This window comes from Sciurus vulgaris, assembly GCF_902686455.1.
Source record: "Sciurus vulgaris genome assembly, chromosome: 1".
Lineage (NCBI taxonomy): Eukaryota > Metazoa > Chordata > Mammalia > Rodentia > Sciuridae > Sciurus > Sciurus vulgaris.
Window position 1 is genome coordinate 41154533 of NC_136461.1, and position 16784 is coordinate 41171316.

Sequence of the window (16784 nt, forward strand, 5' to 3'; positions counted from 1 at the left end):
CCAGAACTGTGAGAAAATAAATTCTATTGTTTAACACACAAAGTCTGTGGTATTTTGTGGTGATAGACCTAGCAGACTAATACAGACCTTATTCTACTTTCTATTTATTTATTTATTTATTTAATTTTTAGTGCTAGGGATCAAACTTATAGCCTTGTAGATGCTAAGCACACCCTCTACTGCTGAAATATATCCCTGGCCAACTATTTTACTTTCCTGTGTAAATAAAATTTCCTCAAAGTGTGTTCAGTGCATCTTTAGCAAAGTTTTAATAGATAAGATAGAAAAGAGGTTTAAGGGTCAATTAAATTTGAGAAACACAGGGTTAAAACAAAGTAAAGCTGATTGTTTCTCCAGGGGACAGATGCAGTATACAACATTTCCCAAAGTTGTTTGGACATAAAACTTCCTACCCTTTTTTGGAGCAGTGTATATTCCTATAGGACTAGTATTCTATGTGAAACAATTTGGAAAATGCTGATGTACAGTTTTATTTTTCTTTTGCTGATTTGTCTGCTTTTAACACTATCAGATGTTGAAGAAAAAACCCTGAATCTGAGTCAAGTAGTATAAAACTCCAAATGAATCTTCCTGAAATGGAACTCTCTCTGTAGGTCCTCAGAGAAACAAGATTATTTACTGTCATTCCGTCAAGGTCTTTCTTCAAGGACCAACCCAGATTTGGAAGTTATAATGGTCAAACTCAAAGAAAGAATAGTTAAAAGGGAAGGTTACTACCTATAAGGAAGTCAAACTACAGTCTGAGAATCAAAACATTTGTAAATACTTCTAATTTTTTATTCCTTTCTGTTTCTCCAAAATTGTCGGCAATAAAAATCTGTTAAACAAAAGAACCCTTCAAGTTGCTGTCTAAGGAAGAAGAAAGATGAAGACAGAGTGTCAGACTGGGAGAAGGGGTGTCAGAGTAAACCAAAAGTAGTTTATGGTAACAAACACCAAGAAGAGAGGGAAATAGGTAAGTCTATGGAGCTTCTAACAAGGAAGAAAGAATAAAGAAAGCTCTTTCTGGCTTGTGCAGTGGAGTTTAGTGTTTAAAAGGAAGGGGGTGGGGCGGGAAATAAAGGTCTAAGTGAAGTCTCCTTAACTCTATACAACGATTTGGAAGTCCTGGGCCAAAGTTAGATGTTGTTTCAACACATACTTATTGAGCACTTACTATGTGCCAGCATTGTTCCAGTAGAGAAACAACAAAAATCTCTGCTCTCACAACTTTGTATCTGGTGGGAGTTTTTTTGGTTTTAGTTTTCTGCCTTTTTTTGTTTTACTGTGCTGGGGATGGAAAACCCCAGACTTCACACATGGTAGACAAGTGCTCTACCACTGAGCTACATTCCCAGTCCTCTAGTCATTGTTTATTATATTTATGTTAATTTTTATTGTAAAAATATTATAAGTACAGAAGATTGTCTACAACATATGGGGCCAAATTAAAAATAATCTCGAAGAATAATCATAAAGCAAATACACATCTACAAATAGCCTTGCTTAAGAAATAGAATATTACCAGAACATAATGAGTCTCCATGTAATTTTTTTTATCATGTTTTCCTCTCCCAAAGAGGTAACACCTACCCTGAGTTTTGTGTTAATAATTCCCTTGCATTTCCTTGTAAGTTTTACCAGTCTTTCTGAGACACTAAGCAATATTGTATCAGTCAGGGTCCTGGCAGGAAACAGATGGTACACTCAAATTAGGATAATTTGAGCAGAGTTTATTAAAGAAACTATTTACAAGGGTGCCAGCAGGGTATAGTGAGAACACAAGAATAAGATATTAGCCTGAGGCTGGTAAGAGTTCTTATCGCCCTATGCCTGCCTGAAGGGGAGGGGAGAGAGTGGTAACAGGAAATTAGAGATAGAGCTGGCTATGTTGGGAGGGGTACTTGATAGAGGCTGAGACCTACAGAAGAGGGAACCCAGCCAGCGTATAGCAACCCCCAGTCAGAGTACCAGAGAATAAGATCAACCCTACTCTTCTTTAATTCTCCAAACTTCTGTGGTGCCTCCCATCATCCAAACCTAACAAAAGCTGGAAGTCAAAGAAACCCATTGATGTAACCTGTGCAGTTCAGCCTCCTGGAAATCAGAGAAGGATGGAGACTGAATCTAGAGGCTGAAACAGAAGATATCTAGACAAAATATCTTGCTCAGTTTTGCCTGTTTAAGTTAATAGAAATGGAATCATATAGTGTGTATCTTTTTGCAACTTGACCGTTTGGCTCATTCATTAGAGTAGTTCATGAATAAATGAGCGGTAACTGGTTTATTCATATTCAGTTCTGTATAATGTCTCTTCGTATGACTTTATCATATTTCTCCATTCTATAATTAATGGACATTTGAGCTGTTTTCAGGATTTTATATTTCACAAACAACATGGCTGTGAATATTTTTCTGAGTATCTCTTAATGCAAGAATGCATATGATATCTATGTAATTTCTGAATCATAGGACATGTGCAAGTTAAACTATAATGGATAGTAACAAACTATTTTCCGAAGTCATACTATCTACTCTTTAACTAGCATTAAATGAGGGTTCCTCTTGTTCTGCAATCTAACATTTAGTATTGACAGACTTTCTAATTTTTTTTTTCTTAAGTGGTGCTTGGGATCAAACCCAGGACCTCACACATTCAAGCTAAGCAAATTCCACTACACTTCCAGCCCCAGAGGTTGCAATATTTTGTCAGTAAGAAATAGTATCTTATGGTTTTAATTTGCATTTCCTGTTACTAACAAGATTAAATGTCGTCTCATATGCTTATTGTTCATCTATGTTACCTCTTCTGAGAAATGATTTTTCTTTTGCTCATTGTCTGCTTTTCTTTAGTCAGTTATATGTGTTATAAATACCTTCTCTTCCTTAGTGCCTTGTGCTTGTATTCATTATGAGGTATCTTTTGGTGCTCACAGTTGTTATTTTTACTGTATTTGAATTGGAACTATTTTCCTTTATGGTTTTTCACTTTTGGTACCTGCATAAGAAATTTCTCTGCCCTGAAGACAAAGATATTTCTTATTTTGTATTTTAAAAATTCCATTATTTTACATTATACTGTAAACTTTAATACCTTCCTATTTAAGTCTTACTGTGGTCTGAATGTATATTCTTCTCTCCCCAAATTCTTATGTTGGAACTTAATATTTAGTGTGCTAGTATTAAGAGATGAAGTCTTTTGAAAAGTGAGATGTGGGCTCTGCCCTCATGAATGGGATTAATGCCCTTATAAGAAAAAAGTGAAGGGTGTCCCCTAGTCCCTTTTTCCTTCCCACCAAGTGAGGACACAGCATTTGTTCCTCCCATGTGAGAATATAGCAAGGTGATATTATTGAAGCAAAGAAAGCTAGCCCTCACCAGACACTGAATCTGCGCGCACCACCTTGATCTTGGATTTTCCAAAACTTTGAGAAATAAGTTTCTATTATCTATAAATTACATAGTCTAAAGTATTTTGTTATAGCAGCACTAACACACTAAGACAAGTCTTAAATATACTTAGAATTGATGTCTGTGTATGGCAGAAGGTAGGCATCAAAGCTAATTTTTTCCCATATAGAGAACCAGTTATAGAGTAGTCTTATCTTTATACAACTAATCTGCAAATGCTTCCTAGGACAAAAATTTTCTTTTCATTTGGTATTAGACTTTTCTGGGATTCTCAGTGTGCTCTTCCATAACTTTGGTAACACCATAGTCTTTATTTGAGTTCTATGACAAATTTTGATATCTGGTAGGGCAAATTTATCTCATTTTTTGGAATTTTCTTGGCTTTTCTGGGAAACAGCTTAAGTTCCATGAAAAAAAATCTAATTTAATTGGAATTGTGAGAGTAATGGATACTTCTAAAATATTTTTATGACAAAAGTATAAATGTGCATTGCAAAAAGAAATTATTGATAAGCAAAAATAAAAATATAAAAATATTCCCATAACCCAGAGACTACCACTATTAATACTTTAGCATAGTATATTCTTCCAGATTTGTGTGTGTGTGTGTGTGTGTGTGTGTGTGTGTGTGTGTGGTGCTGGGAATCAAACAGCCTTGTTCATGCTAAGTATGCACTCTATCTTTGAGCTATACCTCTGGCCCCTAGATTGGTTTTTTTTTTTTTTTTTTTTTTTTTTTTTTTTTTTTTTGTGGTGCTGGGGATCAAACCCAGGGCCCTGTGCTTGTAAGCACTCCACCAACTGAGCTATCTCCCCAGCCCAATTGTTTTTAATCTTATGGCAATTGACAATCTATAGCGTTAAGTCTCTATATTGGAAGAGGTACAGCTCTCTGTTTATTTAGATTTATAATATCTTTCAGTAATGTTGTATAATATTTTTCCTAAAAGACATGCACAAACTTGTTAGATTTATTCCAAGGGACTTTATACTTTTTGCTATTTTAAAATACACCTCTTAAAAAATTGATTTGGGTCTCGGTTGTAGCTCAGTTATAGAGCACTTGCCTAGCATGCACGAGGCCCTAGGTTTAATTTCTAGCACTATGAAATGAAATATAAAGTAAAATAAAATAAAAATAGCATCTAAGATAAAAGGGTTCTTTTGCTTATCACTATATGCCCAGTAAAGGCCTTGTGGCTAACATGCAGTATGTGCTCAGGAAGTACTTATTAATTGAATGAATGAATGAAAAAACACCTAATACACTGTTGGGTGAACAAATGAAATATATATAAGGGGACTTTTTTGTTATTTTCTGGTAGCCTACCACAGTGCCTGATAATCTACAATTAAGGACTTCGGTTCTAGAAGACTTCTGTTTAGTACCAGTTCTCCTGGAGGAATGACTTATTAAATCATTATCTCTTAGATCATCTTAATAGGGGAATAGTTTAATAGCATCTATCCTGCTGTGGAATCTGAGAGTATGGTAAGTTTGATGTTGGGAAAGGAAAAACATGCTCTGTGACAGCATGAAGATACTACTTACCTGCGAAGTGTGATATGGTTTAAATATTTGTGTCGCCTCCAAAATCCATGTAGAAACTGTATTGAGAGGTGTGGCCCTTAGGAAGTAATGAGGCCACAAGGGCTCTGCACTCATGAATGGGCTCGGTGCCCTCATAAAAGGGTCTAACGAAAGCCAGTGGCACACACCTGTAATCCCAGCAACTCAGGAGTCCAAGAGAAGTTGAATGCCAGCCTGGGTAACTTAGTGAGACCCTGTCTCAAAATATAAAATGAAAAGGACGGAGGTTGTAGCTCAGAGGTAGAGCACCCTGGGTTCAATCTCCAGTACCAAAACAAAACAAAACAAAACAAGAAACAGGACAGGAAGCAGGTTGTGATGGAGGGAGTTTGCCTTTTGGGCCCCTACCATCTCTTCTACCATGTGAGGAGACAGAATTCTTCTCTATATAGAATAGAGCAATGAAGTGCCATGTTGGAAGCAAAGAGTAGCCTTCACCAGGCCCCAATCATGCCAGAACCTTGATCTTAGATTTCCCAACCTGCAGAACTATGAAATATTTCTTTATATTTTTGTTCTTCATAAATTACCCAGTACAGCCAGGTGCAGAGGCATATGCCTGTAATCCCAGTGGTTCAGGAGGCTGAGACAGAAGAATTGCAAGTTCAAGACTAGCCTCAGCATCTTAACAAGGTCCTAAGCAACTTAGTGTCTCAAAATAAAAAATTTAAAGGGCTGGGGATATAGCTCAGTGATTAATTACCCCTGGGTTAAATTCCCAGTACTAAAAAACAAACAAAAAAACAAAATAAATTACCCAGTCTCAAGTATTTTTTTTTTGTAGCAGCGCAATTGGACCAAGATAGATGATATCCTTTGCCAAGGGAAATAGATGAAGAACAGTAAAGAGAAGTGACCTTGATCCTAGTAACCAAGAGATATTTATGCAGATCTGATCTGTTGAGAATAAGCAGGTTTTAATTTTTTAAATTTGTTCTAATTAGTTATACATGACAGTAGAATGCATTTGACACATCTTATGTAAATGGAGTATAACTTCTCATTCTACTGGTTGTACATGATGTAGACTCACACCAGTCATGTAATCATATTTGTAAAAGGGTAATAATTTCTGATTCATTCTTCTATTCTTCCCACCCCAAAACCCCTCCTCCCTTCACTCCCCTCTGCCTAATATTCTATTTTTCCCTGCCTCCCCCTTATTGTGAATTAGAATCCACATATCAGAGAAAACATTCAGCCTTTGGTTTTCTAAGATTGGTTTATTTTGCTTAGTATGATATTCTCCAGCTCCATCTATTTACATGCAAATGCCATAATTTCATCCTTCTTTAAGGCTGAGTAATATCCCATTGTGTAAGTATACCACATTTTCTTTATCCATTCATCTGTTGAAGGGCACCTAAGTTGGTTCCACAGTTTAGGTATTGTGAATTGAGCTGCTATAAACATTTATGTGACTGTGTCACTGTAGTATGCTGATTTTAAGTCCTTTGGATATAAACCAAGGAGTGGGATAACTGGGTCAAATGGTGGTTACATTTCAATTTTTCTAAGGAATTTCTGTATTGCTTTCTATAATGGTTGCACCAATTTGCAGTCCTACCAGCAATGTACAAGTGTACCTTTTCACCTACCATCCTCACCAATATTTATTATTACTTGTATTCTTTATTTAAAATTTTGTTTTTTAGTTGTAGGTGAATACAATACCTTTATTTTATTTTTACGTGGTGCTGAGGATCAAACCCAGGGCCTCACACATGCTAGGGGAGCGTTCTATCACTAAGTCACAATCCCAGTCCTGCTTGTATCCTTGATAATTGACATTCTGACTAGAGTGAGATGAAATCTTAATTTTGATTTGCATTTCTCTAATTGCTAGAGATGTTGAACATTTTTTCATATATCTGTTGATCAATTGTATTTCTTCTGTGAAGTGGCTGTTCAGTTCGTTAGCCCATTTATTGATTGGGTTATTTGTTTATTGGTGTTGAGATTTTGAGTTCTTTGTATATCCTGGAGATTAATTCTCTATCTGAGGTGCATGTGGTAAAGATTTTCTCCCATTCTGTAGGCTCTCTCTTCATGTAAATGATCATTTCCTTTGCTGAGAAGAAGCTTTTTAGTTTGATTCCATACCATTTATTGATTCTTGATTTTACTTCTTCTGCTTTAGGAGTCTTGTTGAGGAAGTCAGTTCCTAAGCCAATATGGTCAAGATTTGGGCCTACTTTTTCTTCTATTAGGTCTCTGTTCTAGTGCCTAAATCTTTGATACAATTTGAGTTGAGTTGTGCAGGATGAGAGATAGAGTTTTCACTTCATTTTGTTACATATGGATTTCCAGTTTTCCCAGCCCCATTTGTTGAAGAGACCATCTTTTCTCCAATGAATGTTTCTGGCACCTTTGTCTAGTATGAGATACCTGTATTTATGTGGGTTTGTCTCTGTGTCTTCTATTCTGTACCAGTGGTCTATGTGTTATCATGTCATTTTTGTTACTGTGGCTCTGTAGTATAGTAAGGTCTGGTATTGTGATGCCTCCTGCTTCACTTTCTTGCTAAGGATTGCTTTGACTATTCTGGGTCTCTAATTTTTCCAAATGAATTTCATGATTGCCTTTTCTATTTCTATGAAGAATGTCATTGGGACTTTAATAGGAATTATATTAAATCTATATAATGCTTTTGGTAGTGTATTAGTTAGGATTCTCTAGAGGAACAGAATCAACAGGAAGTATGATTATAAACGAGGATTTATTAGGTTGGCTTACACAACTAGAAGCTGTATAGTCCAAAATGGCTGTCTACAGCTGGAGAGCCGGAAAAACCAGCAGTTGCGCAGCCCAAGATGCAGAAGCCCCAGAACAAGAAAGATCAACAATGCTGCTGTAGTCCAAGGCCAAGGCTTCTGGAAACTACCTAGAGAATCGCTGGCAGAGTCTGCTTTGGAAGAGTGAAGAAGTGAGAGTGCGATATCCTTAGACAATGGAAGCGGCAATCAAGAACCCGTTCAAGAAGAGTAGAGCTTGCATCTGCATCCAGCTTTTATTCCATCCTATTGGGCAGTGCTGCCCAAGTTTAGGGAGGTTCTTCACTTCATTTCCTATCCCACATTCCAATCATTCCTAGATGTGCCCTCATGGACACACCCAAAGGCCTTTTAATCATCAGCATCTCTTAACCCAATCAAGTTAACAATTCAAATTAACCATTAAATGTAGTATGGCCATTTTGACAATATTAATCCTGCCTATCAAAGAGCATGGGAGATCTTTCCATCTTCTAAGTTCTTCTTCAATTTCTTTCTTTAGTGTTCTGTAGTTTTCATTGTAGAGGTCTTTCACCTCTTTCGATAGATCAATTCCCAAGTATTTTTTTTTTTTTTTTTTGAGGCTATTGTGAATGGGGTAGTTTTCCTAATTTCTCATGCACTGTATTCATCACTGATGAATAGGAATGAGTTTGATTTATGGGTGTTGATTTTATATCCTGCTACTTTGCTGAATTCATTTATTCTAGAAGTCCTCTGGTGGAATTTTTTGGATCTTCTAAATATAGAATCATGTCATCAGCAAATATTGATAGTTTGAGTTCTTATTTTCCTATATGTATCCCTTTAATTTCTTTTGTTTAGTTGCTCTGGCTAGAGTTTCAAGGATGATGTTCAATCAGTGGTGAAAGAGGACATCTTTGTCTTGTACCAGTTTTTAGAGGGAATACTTTCAATTTTCTTCCATTTAGAATGATGTAGGACTTGGATTTAGCATAGATAGCTTTTACAATGTTCAGGTATATTCCTACTGTCCCTAGTTTTTCTAGTGTTTTGAACACGAAGAGGTGCTGTATTTTGCCAAATGCTTTTCCTGCATCTATTCAAATGATCATATGATTCTTGTCTTCAAGTCAGTTGATGTGATGAACTACATTTATTGATTTCTGGATGTTGAACCAACCTTGCATCCCTGGGATGAACCACACTTGATAGTGGTGCACTATATTTTTAGTGTGCTTTTCTATGTAGTTGGCCAGAATTTTATTGAGAATTTTTTCATCTATGTTCATCAGGGATATTGGTCTGAAGTTTTCTTTCCTTGATGTGACTTTGTCTGGCTTTCATATCAGGGTGATACTAGCCTCATAGAGTGAGTTTGGAAGGGTCCCTCCTTTTCTCTTTCATGGAATAATTTGAGGAGTAGTAGTGTTAATTCTTCTTTGAAGGTCTTGTTGAACTCAGCTGAGAATCCATCTGGCCCTGGGGCTTTTCTTGGTTGTTAGGCTTTTGATGGCATCTTCTATTTCATTGCTTGAAGTTGATCTGTTTAAATTGTGTATCTCCTCCTGATTCAGTTTGCATAGGTCACAAGTCTCTAGAAATTTGTCAATGTCTTTGAGATTTTCTGTTTTATTGGAGCACAAATTTTCAAAATAGTTTCTAATTATATTCTGTATTTCAGTAGTGTCCATTGTGATATTTCCTTTTTCATCATGACTTTTAACAATTTGAGTTTTTTCTCTCTTTCTCTTCATAAGCTTGGCTAAGTGTTTATCAATTTTATTTGTTTTTTTCAAAGAACCAACTTTTTGTTTTGTCAATTTTTTCAACTGTTTCTTTTGTTTCAATTTCATTGATTTCAGCACTGATTTAATTATTTCCTGTCTTCTACTGCTTTTGATGTTGATTTGTTCCTTTTTTCCCTAGGACTTTGAAATGTAATGTGAGATCATTTATTTGTTGACTTTCTATGCTTTTAGTGTATGAGCTCAATGCAATGAATTTTCCTCATAGTGTCCCAGAGATTTTGATATGTTGCATCAGTGTTCTTATTTACCTCTAAGTATTTTTTTACTTCCTCCTTGATTTCTTCTGCTATCCAGTCATCACTCAGTAGCATTCTATTTAGTCTCCAGGTGTTGGAGTAGCTTCTATTTTTTATTTTATCATTGATTTCTAATTTCATTCCATTTTGATATGATAGGATGCAAGGTAGTATCTCTTCTTTTTTGTATTTGCTAAGAGTTGCTTTGTGGGGTTTTTATTTTCAATATAAAAAATCTTCATATGTAATGACAAAAATATATACATAAACATCAATATAGAAAAATAACTACTCTTATTTTTAAGTACCGTTCATTTAGATTCAGTTTTTAAGTGATGCAAAGACAACACAAGTATTTAATTTAGACAACAGCTAATTCAAAATCATCTTAGCTGGGCATGGTGGTGCATGCCTGTGATCCCAGCAGCTTAAGAGGCTGAGGCAGGAAAATCCCAAGTTCAAAGGCAGCCTCAGCAGCTTACAGAGGCTGTGGGCAACCTAGTGAGACCCTGTCTCAAAATAAAAAAATAAAAATGACTAGGGATGTGGCTCAGTGGTTAAACATCCTTGAATTCAATCCCAAGAACAACAACAAAAAAAACCAAAAAACAAAAAACAAAAAAACAAACAAATCACTTTTGTTGCTGCAGCCACTGCCATAAGTATGCTCAGGCTTCAGAAGACACTTACCTCCAGCGTCCTCCACTGTGGGAAAAAGAAGGTCTGATTGGACACAATGAGACCAATGAAATCGCCAGAGCCAGCTCTCGTCAGCAGATCCGGAAGCTGATCAAAGATGAGCTGATCATCTGCAAACAAGTGACTGTCCATTCCCAGATTCGATGCGGGAAAAATACACTGGCTTGCGGGAAGGGCAGTCTTATGGGCATAGGTAAGTGAAAGGGTACAGCTAATGCTCGCATGCCAGAGAAGGTAACCTGGGTGAGGAGGATGTGGATTCTGTGTAGGATGCTCAGGAGGCACCGTGAATCTAAGAAGATTGACTGTCACATGTATCACAGCCTCTACCTGAAGGTAAAGGGAAATGTGTTCAAAAACAAGTGGATTCTCATGGAACACATCCACAAGTCGAAGGCAGATAAGGCCCTCAAGAAGCTTGTGGCTGACCAGGCTGAGGCCCGCAGGTCTAAGACCAAGGAGGCACACAAACGCCGTGAGGAGCTCCTCCAGATCATCAAGACTCTGTCCAAGGAGGGAGAGACCAAGAAATAAAGCTCCCCTTTTGTGTCTATACATAGTGGTTTCAGTCCTTGAAATAAAAACAACCTTTATCTATTTAAAAAAAAGAAAAAGAAAAAAGAAAAAGAAAAAACTTTCATCTTGTATTATTGACTAAGAAAGGTTGAAGGGTATTATAAAGGAAGTGGTAAAGGCCTCCCTTTTCATAGACATGATATATCTCAAGCAGCTCTTGCAAAAGCTGGAAACTTGGAAAAACAGCTCCCTATGGGTGTGGGATAGGACTCTTGGTACCGCTTCCAACTTACCCTTCAAGAAAAACAGGGAAAAGCATTCTCCAACTTAATCAGATTGCAAAGGTTTTGGAAAGGATTTAAATAAGACCTTTGGCCACAAAGGGCTTTAAACTTATAACTACTTGAACAAACTATTTCTTTCACAGCTTCCTCCAGAACTAGCTTGATTGTGATTATCTTCTCAATGTCCTTCCAAAATATCATCACCACCACTACTCTTCAACCAAAATGTCTAAGATATCAACAACTCCTTGTTCAAACGTCATCCCTATTGTTCGGAATGAATGTTCGATTCTCTTCATTCAACGAACAGCATTGGACACCCTACATATGCAGGAAACTGTGCAGATCTGGAAATTGACAGAAAAATAATACACACTATCCTGACCTCCAGGAGTTCGCCTCAAGGGGTGGCAGAGACAAACATAACTGGCTGGGTCAGGTGACACATTGTTTCTTAAAAAACATCCTAGTAGAGTCCCATAACACCATGCAGCTGCTAAAGCCAAAGGGGTCTGAACAGGAACAGCTGAAAGAGATCCTCTGCTGTTTCTCTTATTGCCATGCTGGAATGAGGAGCCCTGGATGTGTGATGAGGTTAGGGTCTCTAGCAAAAGTCTGTGCTCTTTCTGTTAGTGTGAATCCCAGCCCAGGCTTCAGAGGTGCTTCAGTATGTGAAGGAAGACAATACCTCATCCCAGTGCTCGGTCGAGAATTACCTTGCTCTATAAATTGGCCTTCAGGAATATTTTCCTAAACACAGAACTGTCCCAGGAGGACAGATTAGATGCAAATTCCACTATCACTGCCTCAGAGATTCCCAAAACGTGATTTCCCTTTAATACCTGTCTTGATCCTGAGCTAGTTCATTGGTTCCATCTCTTTCCTTTTTTTTTTTTTTTTTTTTTTTTTTTTTTTGGCAATTTTATTCACTCGAGAAGGATTTAGGACTGGGGTTGTAGCTCAGCAATAGAATGCTTGCCTAGCACATGTATGGCACTGGGTTGGATCCCCAGCACCACATAAAAATAAATAAATAATAAATAAAATAAAGGTATTTTGTCCATCTACAACTAAAATTTCACAAAAAGAGAAGGATTTATATTAACTGGTACACTGCAGTGTACTGATTCAGAAAAGGGACTCTGGAATCTTAATCCAAATTCTGTGTTTACTAATTGTGTGACTTCGGGCAGGTTAAATATCCTCTCTGTTTCTTCATCATAAATGGGGATAATAATAGCACCTATCTCATAACATCATTGTAAGGATTAAATTGATTTACATGTAAAAGGTTTAGAATAATGTCTGGAGCCTAGTAAGCATGATAAAAGTGTTAGGATTGACCATTAACTATGTACAAGCTCTTACATTGACTATGTCTAAGCTCTTACATTACCTCATTTAACCTGTACAATCACCCTGCGAGGTTGGTACATTTTACAAATGAGAGGTGTGTAACAGAGGTCTTGAATAAAACAGATTAAGTAACCTGCCCAAGGCTTTCAGAAATGAGTGTGAACAAAATAGGCAAGGTTTCTGTTGTTGTTAAGCCTTTTTTTTTTTTTTTTTTTTTTTTTTTTTTAGTACTGGGGATTGAACCTAGGGGTGCTTTACCACTCATCCACTGAGCTACATCTTTCCCCTCCCCCTTAATGACACAGAGTCTCATTAAGTTGTCCAGGCCGATCTCAAATTTGTGATCCTCCTGCTTCAGCCTCCCAAGTCTCTGGTGTTACAGGCATGTGTCACCACTCCTGCCTATCATTAAACTTTTAAAGCAAAATAATTTTAGGATAATGAATGCAATGCAGAAGATGAAATAAGATAGGGAGATGTGATAGAGTCAAGGTACACTAAAGAAGTGACATCCAGGGACTTGTTGCCCTTCTCCGCCACTGGCCTGTCTTCAGAGCCACCTTGGTTTACCTCAACATACTTCCATAACTCTACATGTTGTTAATGCAACTATTGGAGTTCATTTCCTTTGTTTATATAGGTCCCCAGACCCTTAAGGCACATTTATCTTTGCTTGTTTGCTTTATTTAACAGGAAAGAAAATGTTTACTTCACAGAAAAAAGTATTTTGCATCATTGGACAATCTACTCCACAGTAACCAGAAAAGTACACTCTGACACAGTAAGTTCTATGACAAAGGAAACACAGGAGGCTTTGAGGACAGAAGAGTTCAAAGAACAGTATATGCAGAGACTTAAACCTCAAGTAGTTCTCTTCTCAAAACAAGAAGTTGGGGCTGGGGATATAGCTCAGTGGGTAGAGTGCTTGCCTTGCAAGCACATAGGCCCTGGGTTCAATCTCCAGCACCGCAAAAAAAAAAAAAAAAACCAGCAAGAAGTTGTCCCTCATTTTACCAGTAGCCCTCACCTTATGAACTACTATAGTTTGAAAATACTCTTTACTTTGTGCAGATAGAGGTAACAGGCCCTTCCAGGATATTCTTAGGCAGGAGAAAAAGAGGCCCAAATACTTTTTTCACAGGGACTACTGTAGATTTCTGTGTCTTCCACAAGGACACAGGGGGATTTTACTCTCAGGTCTATTACTGCCCTTATAGTATCTGTTATTTTCCTAGGTCTATTATAATAAACCTCCACAGATTGGATGACTTAGAACAAAAAAATCTTATTTTCTTATAGTTCTGGAAGCTGGGACTCCAAGGTCACAGTATCAGCAGGGCTAGCTCCATCTGGAGACTCTGAGGAAGAATCTGTTCCATGGCCCTCTCCTCACTTCTGGTGTTGCCAGCAATGCTTTCATTCCTTGGTTAGCAGCTGCATTACTCCAGTCTCTGCCTCCATCATCACACGGCCTTCTTCCCTGTGTCTCAATCTCTCTTTTCTTCCTCTTATTAAGACAGCAGTCATTGGATTTAGGGTTTACCCTAATCCAGGATGGCCTCATCTTAATTGTATTACATCTGCAACAACCCTATTTCCAAAGTTCTTCTAAAACTCTGTCCACTCTGACCCACCAAGATCTTCATAGTGGGTAGGAGTCAATCGGGTAAAAGAAATAAATAGGGTTCCCCAGCACACCATGGTTGGGGTGGAAGTAGAACCTGACTGAGTCAGTTGCCTGCCTAGACTTGTCATACTTTTGGGGGAGTAAGAGGCTGGGGTAGGAAGTGAGTTCTGCCCCTTCTTGGAGCTGCCAGTTCTGTCTGCATTTTGTTTCTTTTTTTTTTTTTTTTTTTTTTTTTTTTGTGGGCTCACCATTTTCTAGCTCAGCAGTCTTGTTCTGTTGGAAGTAAGTACTGAGATAAACTGCTAGGAGGCATGCTCTGCTCCTTGTTATTCTCTGCGTCTTCCGCACAGTCATAACCAGCATCTGGATTGGCTCTCAGTGACCTTATGCAGCACTAGTCCCCCCTCCAACAGGATGCTTCCCCAGATGTTGGAATTCACAACGATCTCCCCCTTCTCTGAGTCTATCATGAACCTCTGCATTCTCTATGATTTGTTCTGCATTTGTACTGGAATTTTCACAATTCCTTTTTAAGGTCTCAAAGGCAGGAGTTTCCTCCCGAAGTTCTTAGCACAAACTCGGAAAACAGTCACTCTATAAATATTACATGCTTGCTATTATTGCTTGATCTGAAATGCCCCCCAAAGTCTCACGTGTTGAAGGCTGGGTCCCCAGTGCAGCAATGTTCAGAGGTGGAGTTTGGGAAAAGATTGGCTCATGTGGGGGCTAACCTCATCAGTGCATTAATCCATTGACAGTTGAATAAATTACTGGGAGTTGGTAGAAACTAGGCAGTGGAGCATGGTTGGAGAAATAGGTCACAGGGTGGCATGCCTTGGAAGGGTATTTATTGTTCCTAGCCCCAAAAGCAATGGAGCCAGCTGACCATGGACTGAAATCTCTGAAATTGTGAGCCAAATAAATCTTTCCTCCTCTAAGTTGTTTATGTCAGGTATTTTGCCCATTGTGACAAAAAGCTGACTAACACAATAGTTCAGATGAACTTTAACTATTGTAAGGATATCCAGTTTGTACTAAGAAAATACATCAACAAGAACAAAGGATACTAACCACAGATATTTGCAAATGGGATCTTCCCTTTTGCTGCTGTGCATACCACTATATATCCATCATCTCTTTATATTTGTACAAATTCACACCACCACATAACATTTCATATTACAAATGTCACTAAAAAGAGGTGTCAGCATACAGAATGTAGGTAGAATAAAAAAGCATGAAAACATCTGCTTAGCTAGAATCTGATGGGATGAGACTTGAGGGTTATTATTTCTCTCTCCTCAGTCATATAGAGGAATGGCTCCAACTTTTACTAATTGCTCCTCCTGAGGAATTCTGCCCAGCCTGTTATGATACATCTCCTAAGTTGGCATGAAACCAGATTGTTCCCTGGTTGAATAAATTAGAAAGAGCAGTTGAGGGAATTGAAGGTGATGTACAAACTGGATAAGGTAACATGTCTCTGTGACCACAGAGACCATCTGCCCCTGGTTCTGTGATATAAGGAAAGCCCCTGCTTCTCAACTTTGCTCCAGGAGTTAATTTTGTTGTGGATGTGGGGTACTGAGAGAGGAGTATTTTTCCTCTTTTTCCTTCTTTCTCATAAGCAGAGAGGAAACCAGATGTATATATAATTGATGCTTAGGTTTTTTTCTTCAACTACCCTCCTCCAGCCTCCCATTTCCCCCTTCCTTATGCAGGGTTCAGGAGTAGGGCTACCCACACATGGGGGCAGACTCTACCTTGTTCTGAGACCAAGTCATTTACTTCATTCTCTATGAAGTCTTGGGTAGGTGCTTCATTGATGCAGGCCTTAGTTTTCCTCATCTGAATACTGGGAATAATAAAACCTGTATTATAGGGTATCAAAGATTAATAGGGCTAACATGAGAAAGTACTTTTGGGAACTGTAAAGTGCTAAACACATAATTCATGTTTTTATGCTATTCTAATCATAATGCATATGGACCCTCCTCTCTGCTCATTCCTTCTGGGCCCCAACTCCACTGCAGCTCACAGTTCTGTTCATCTAATCCACAGCATGAGTTTTCTTGGCTAATTTTAGTCTCCAGAAGTTTCTCTGAAACCACCATTATCAAGGTATGTTGGCCTTGATAATTATAGATAAGGTTCAGTTCCTAGGAGATGATGGGAGGAAGGAATCCTTGGAAATGGTGCTGAGAGGATTATGCTCAGTTGCATTCTGGGATGAATGCCATCCACCCCCAACACCCCACAACATTTCACCCCTCATTTATCCTAAGTCCATAAATTTTATTTTTTTAAATGCACCTTTTTTGACTCTTACAACTACGTTGTGAAGCAGGCAAGAGTTTTTAATCTCATCTTATAGATGAAAAGATATTTGTCCAAGACCACCCAGCTATTATGCTGCAGAGTCGAAACTGAGATCCAGATCCCTGGAATCCTGTTTTTTTCTGAGTGTTGGTAGGAACTTCTAACAAAGATCCTAGAACGCTTGAAACCCTCATTTTGG

At 38.0% G+C, this 16784-nt stretch overlaps 1 pseudogene across 1 annotated transcript; it reads left to right on the forward strand.

Annotated features, from left to right (window-relative positions):
- Nucleotides 1-10448: 10448 nt before the first annotated feature.
- On the forward strand, nt 10449-11017 carry LOC306656935 (large ribosomal subunit protein eL19-like; annotated as a pseudogene). The gene has a single exon. The product of its transcript is annotated as a large ribosomal subunit protein eL19-like (transcript).
- Nucleotides 11018-16784: the final 5767 nt, after the last annotated feature.